The 7,034-nt window shown below is 38.5% G+C and overlaps 1 pseudogene; it reads right to left on the bottom strand.

Moving 5' to 3' along the window:
• Positions 1-4,725: 4,725 nt before the first annotated feature.
• LOC145717735 (polypeptide N-acetylgalactosaminyltransferase 12 pseudogene) lies at positions 4,726-5,391 on the bottom strand (annotated as a pseudogene).
• Between the last annotated feature and the right edge of the window lie 1,643 nt (positions 5,392-7,034).

Raw genomic sequence — 7,034 nt, 5'->3', positions numbered from 1 at the left:
ATGCTATATCACTTTAAACCCGCACTAACAACCCAGTCATATTTCCCTTTTCCCACATCCTCACGAAAACAGTGTGTTTCAAATGGTTGTATATTTGGCAATATGATAGAAAATAGATGGTATCTTACTGTAATTAAAATACACATTTCTCTTACTATGTGTGAGGGTGGGCATTTTGAAAATACATAGAGGAATTTGTAATTTCTGTCCTGTGAACATATTTGTCATGCCAATAGCAGAACTGACTAGCTGTTCTCCAAACTCATTTCTTTTTCCTCCTGGAGTTTCCCAGCTCTCCAGCAGGTAACTGTGGCTGGTGGACTGAGTCCTGGTCGAGGGAAAGTGGAACTAACTGATGTACAACACTGACTAGTATGACTGCCAAAAGCCCCCTGTGAGATCTTCTTATTCTTCCTATTTCTCCTTCTTACCCTACCTGCTGGCAAAAATGTTGACACCAAGAAAACCCAGAAATAAACCCACAACTATATGGTCAATTAATCTTCAACAGAGCAGGAAAGAATATCCAATGGGAAAAGGACAATCTATTCAACAAATGGTGCTGGGAAAACTGGACCACTTTCTTATACCATACACAAAAATAAATTAAAAATGGATGAAAGACCTAAATGTGAGGCCTGAAACCATCAAAACCCTAAAGGAAAACACAGGCAATAGCCACTTTGACATTGGCCATAGCAACTTCTTTCTAGATATGTCCCCTGAGGCAAGGGAAACAAAAGCAAAATTAAACTATTGAGACATCATCAAAATTAAAACCTTTTGCACAGTGAAGGAAACAATCAACAAAACTAAAAAGCAACCTTATAGAATACGTGAAGATATTTGCAAATGACATCTAATAAAGGGTTAGTATCCAAAATATATAAAGAACTTATAAAACTCAACATGCAAAACCACAAATAATCCAATTAAAAATGGGCAGGGGCGCCTGTGTGCCTCAGTCAGTTGAGCATCTGACTCTTGGTTTCACTCAGGTCATGATCCGAAGAGTCCTGGAATGGAGCCCGAGTAGGGCTCTGTACTCTCTGTACTCGGTGAATCTGCTTGAAGATTCTCTCCCTCTGCCCCTCCCTCTGCTCCTGCGTTCGTGTGCTCTTTCTCTCTTAAATAAATAAAAAAAAAAATCTTTAAAAAATGGGCAGAAGACATGAACAGATATTTCTCCGAAGAAGACATACACATGGCCAACAGACACATGGAAAGATGCTCATCATCACATAGCATTTGGGAGATGCAAATAAAAACTCCAATGAGATACCACCTCACACCTGTCAGAATGAGTAAAATCAACAGCACAAGAAACAACAGATGTTGGCGAGGATGTGGAGAAAGGGGAACTCTCTTGCACTGTTGTTGGGAATGCAAACTGGAGCAGCCACCCTGGAAAACAGCAGGAGAATCCTGAAAAAGTTGAAAATAGAACTACCCTACAATCCAGCAATCACACTACTGGGTATTTACCCAGAGAACACAAAAACACTAGTTCACCCACCCCTGTGTTTATAGCAGCATTATTTACAATAGCCAAACTATAAAGGCAGTTCAAGTGTCCATGCATAGAAGAATGGATAAAGATAGATGTGAAGAAGATGTGATAAAGAAGATGTGAGATATACATATACATATATATGTATATATATATGTATATACATATATATATATAATGGAATATTATTTAGCCATAAAAAAGAATGAAATTTTGCCATTTGCAACAACATGGATGGAGCTAGAGAGTATAATGCTAAGCGAAATAAGTCAATCAGAGAAAGACACATACCATTTGATTTCACTCATATGTGGAATTTAGGAAACAAAATGAACAAAGGGAAAAAAAGAGAGAGAAAGAAATCAAGAAACAGTTTCTTAATTTTTTTTATTGACAGTGTGTGTGAGAGTGGGGAGAAGGGCAGAGGGAGAGAGAAAATCTTAAGCAGGCTCCATACTCAGAGTGGAGCCTGACACGGGGCTTGATCTCACGACCCTGAGATCATGACCTGAGCCAAAATCAAGAGTCAGACACTTAACTGACTGAGCCACACAGGCACCCCAGTCTCTTAATTATAGAGAACAAACCAATGATTACCAGAGAGGAGGAAGGTGGGGGGATGGATTAAATAGGTGATGGGGATTAAGGAGTGCACTTATCATGATGAGCATCAGATGATGTATGGAATTCTTGAATCACTGTACTGTACCCCTGAAACTAATAAAACATTATATGTTTAAAAAATTAATAAATGTATCATCCCCCACACACACACAAAAGACATTCTGTTTGGATTAGATGTGCCATAGACCAGGCTAAGTCATGTGGACATGCATGAGTTCATCAGGGATGTATAATACTTTCACTAAGGAAAGTCACTTCAGGGTATGGCAGGGAATAACTTGTACAATATTACAAATGGCAATACTTGGTATAGTTTGTCCTTTTACATGTTGTTCCTTCAACATTTACAAATCATTTGATATAGATCTGTCTTGGGAATTCAGCATGCAGTTAAATTTTGCTTTGTAATCCAATGAGAAAATAGTGTTATCAATTCCTGACAGTAGAGTGTTGAAGTTGCGACCTATAACTGTGGATTTGTCTATTACTCCTTTCAGCTCTATCAGGTTTTTGTTTCATGTATTTAGTGGTTTGCTTCTGACTACATACATGTTCAGACTGGCTACAACGTCTTGCTGGATATATACTTATACTGTCATGTACCATGCCACCTGGGCATAGTAATTTTATGGCTTTGAGGAATACATTCTCTAATACTGATACAGCTGCTCCTGTTTAAATAATTAGTATTAGCATGATATATTTTTCCATCAACTTACTTTTAATCTACCTGTGTAGTTGTGTTTGAAATGCATTTCCTGTAGACTGAATATGTTTGGGTCACTTTTCTTTCTTTTTTTCTAAGATTTTATTTATTTATTTGTCAGAGAAAGAGCACGTGCACAAGCAGGGGGAGAGGCAGGCAGAGGGAAAAGCAGGCTGCCCTCTGAGCAAGGAGCCCAATGCTGGACTCAATCCCAGGACCCTGGGATCATGACCTGAGCCGAAGGCAGACGCTTAACCAACTGAGCCACCCAGGCGTCCTCGGTCACTTTTCTTTCATCAATGCTGCCCATCTCTATCTTTCATTGGTGTGCTAGATAAGTGACATTTAAAGTAAATATTCATACATAATGGCTTCAGTCTACCATTTCAGTTTTTAAATTTTGTTGTTCCCTCTTTTTCTACTTGAGTTTCATTTTTTGCTCTCCTTGGGTTACTTGAATATGTTTGAGTGTTCCATTTTGATTCCTTTAGAATGTTTTTGAGTATATCACTTCGTATCTTTTTTAGTCGTTGCTCTAAGTATTATAATGTACATGTGTAACCACTATCTACAGGCATTGATGTTTTATAATTTTGCATAAAGTTAGAAATCTTACTTCCGTTCAGGTCCACTTACCCTTCTAACTTTGAAATTCCAAATGTCTCAAATATTTCCTTTACATCCACTGAGCATCAAAACAGATGTTCTAATTTTTGCTTCAACCATCACATACGATTTCACAAGCTCCTGAAAAAAAAGGATAGTTTATTTTATTGACACCTCTTTTTATCCAATCCATTTTCTTTTTTATTTTCTGAAGCACCAAGCTTACTTCAGTTATTCTTTCCCCTTTTTGGTGGGGGATGAGTGTAGGGAAGAGAGATTCCTCAAGCCATTGTATAAGCATACATCTGCAAATGAAAAATTATTGTACATTTCCTTATTCTGAGTATGCCCTTATTCCTCTTGATTCATGAAGGATAATATTTCGAGATATAAAATCTAGAATCATCACTTCTTTCCTTTAAACTTGAGAAATATTGCTCAAAGGCACAAATGTTCAGTTATAAGATGAATAAGTTCTGGGAATCTAGAGTTAATAACAGTGTACTGTATACTTGAATTTTGCTAGGTAACTAGATCTTCAATTTCTCACTACACAAAAAGATGGTAATTATGTGCGATGATGGATCTGTTAATTAATTTGATAGTGGTAATCCTATCACTAGGTATATGAATATTAATTCATCACTGTACACTACAACCGCTGAAAAAAAAAAAAAACTTGAAAAACTATCATGCCACTTCCTTCTGTCCACCACGGTTTGAGATGAAAACTCTAGTGTCACCAGAATTGGCTGTCCACTAAAATTTCTGTGTCATGTCTGTGTGCTTCATTTCTTGATTATTTTCTCTCTTGAGTTTGCATAATTCAAATATGTTGTGTGTTGGCAAGGATTATATTGGGTTTTTCCTATTTGGAGGTCACTCATTTTTTTGAATCTGTAGTTGTATGGTTGTTAGGTTAGGGTTTTTTTCCCCGCTCCAATCTGGGCAAGTTCTCAAGCATTGTTTTTGAGTATACCTTTCTGGTCTTGACAGAAAAATACTTCAATGTTTTAATTCTCTGAATACCAAGAGTTAATATTTTATGATTTCCCTTTGAAAATAGGGTACTTGGGAGCAATTTTGAAGTTTTCAAAATCAGTACAAAGCTTATCAAATCCAACATCATTTTCACAGATTGCAAAAAGACTTCCTTATAAAAGTGGAGCAGCCAGGTTTTGGGTTGGTCTGTCACTGTACTCAGCTAAGTCTCTGTTGGGCACAGAGTCCAGGGGCCTTCCCGCTCCTTCGATGAGCGCCTTGGTACAGTGACACTTTATTACATGTGTTCCTTAAAGAGCCATTTCTGATGTTCCCAATCCATGCAGTCCCGTAAGGGTGATACGAAACTGTCACTGAACGCCTTCCTCTCAGCCTGAACGCATTTATTCAACTGTACATGAAGAAAAGAGCCATCCTCCTGCAAGATGAACTTTTGATGCTCTGTGGCGGTTTCTTGGGAGAGATGCAGGATGAGAATATCTGTTCCTGCGTCCACAGCTATGCAGGCTGTGGCTGGTGGGTGCGACAGCATGCTTCATTCTGGGACGTGTACTCGAAAAACTGCTTCTGACCCATTCCATGACAGAGGTACAGAAGGACCCGGTGTCCCACGATTTGGTTTTCACTGGGAGGGTAAGAGTCAAAGCAGTAACCTTTTGGTCTTTTGTTCCAGAACATCCCAAAGAAGGCGGGCTTGTCATCAGGCCCGTGCAATTCTGGGTACATGTTCTCCAAGAACACCTGAAGTCCTTCCACTGGAGCTTTGCATGGAGCTGCCTCCTCTCTGTCACATCCCCAAAGGGTTCCACGCAGGCGTAGGGGTTGTGATGGCCGTAGAGCTCTTTAAATTCATCATCCACACTTCAGCCGTTCGGATGCTGCTGGCCCACAGCCGTTTTGAGGGATGAGGGTTGAGTATACTTTTTTTTAAAAAAACTGACATTTCACGTCTTTAAAAGTATCTGTCCACAGGGCCTCAAGATAACTGCAACTCTTGCAACATAGTAGCAATGTGCTTCTTGAAAGTAAACCTTACATTTTGAAACAGTTTCAGGCTTACAGAATTACTATGAAGAGAGTAAAGATGGTTCCCATATACCCCACAAGTGATTCCCCTATTATTATCATTTTATGTTAACGGGGTACATTTGTAACATTAACGAACTGATATTGAGATGTCATCATTAACCAAAGGCTATACTTTATTCAGACTTTCTCTAATGTTGTTTTTGTGTTCCAAGGTCCCACGCAGGATACAAACTCATATTTCGTACTCTTAGTATCTTCTTAGGCTTCTCATGGCTGTGACAATTCTGTCGATTTCTGTGAGTTTTATGCCCCTGACAGTTTGAAATTAATATCAGTACTCCAGAGTTCTTTAGCTTACTGTTAACATGGTATGTCTTTCTCCATCCCCTTACTTAAGCCTATCAGAATCACTGTATTGAAAATAGGTGCTTGCAGACAATATATACTGCTGAAGTTCTAAAATTCACTGTCTCTTGATTGCTATTTACAGACCATTCCTATTTAAAGTGGTTATTGAAATACTTGCATTGATATCAACCATGTTTGTAGCTGTTCTCTATTCATTACAAGAGGCTTACTTTCCTGCCTTCGCAGGTTTTAATTGAACATTTTATATGAAGGCAGTTTTTTTGTTCACCTCTTAGTGTCCCAATTATGGGTGCTTAAAAACATTTTAGATCTTTCCTTAGAGGTTACATATACATTTCAAACTAATTTAAGTCCACCTTCAAGTGACACTGTTGACGAGTTGAGCGGGTAACTTACAATATTTCTGCCCATTTTTCCATGACTGCCATTCTTTTCGCTTACTCATATGCTATACTCCCCGGCCACATTATGACTGTCCTTATTTAAACATTTATTTGGCATTTATCAAGAATAAGATAAATTTTATTTTTTAAACAAGTTACTTTTTGGGCGCCTGGGTGGCTCAGGTGCTGAAGCGTCTGCCTTTGGCTCAGGTCACGATCCCGGAGTCCTGGGGTCCAGTCCCACATCAGGTTCCCAGCTCAGTGGGGAGTCTGCTTCTCCCTCTCCTCCCCGCTCATGGGCTCTCTCTCGCTATCTCTGTCTGTCTCTCAAATAAATAAATAAAATCTTTAAAAACATAAATAAACAAGTTACCTTTTGATCTATTAAGAACAAGAAAAATTAACTTTATTTACCTTTATGTGTTTCTTCCCTGATGCACTTCCTTTTTTATGTAAATCCAAATTTCCGACCTTTATCATTTTTCTTCTTCCTGAATAAAATCTTTTCTATTTTTTGTGGGTAGGTCTAATGGTGACAAGTCCCTTCATTTTTATTTGTCCGAGAGAAAAAGCCTTTATTTACTCTGTCTTTTTTACCAAATAGTATTTCTTAGATATATAAGGATCCTAGGTTGGTGAATTATTTTTCTTTTGGCACATTAAAAATGTCCCCTAACTCTCTTCTTGCTTGCATGGTCACTCACACGACTTCACTGTAATTTTCCTCTTGTCCCTCTATGAGTAAGGAGGTTTCGTTCTTGGTATTCTTGGGGTGTGTGTGTGTGTGTGAGTGTGTGTGTGTGTG

The sequence above is a fragment of the Leptonychotes weddellii genome, chromosome X (assembly GCF_054177405.1).
Source record: "Leptonychotes weddellii isolate Sample4059 chromosome X, ASM5417740v2, whole genome shotgun sequence".
Classification (NCBI taxonomy): domain Eukaryota; kingdom Metazoa; phylum Chordata; class Mammalia; order Carnivora; family Phocidae; genus Leptonychotes; species Leptonychotes weddellii.
Note: the sequence above shows the minus strand (reverse complement) of the source record. Positions and strands in the feature narration are given on the sequence as shown.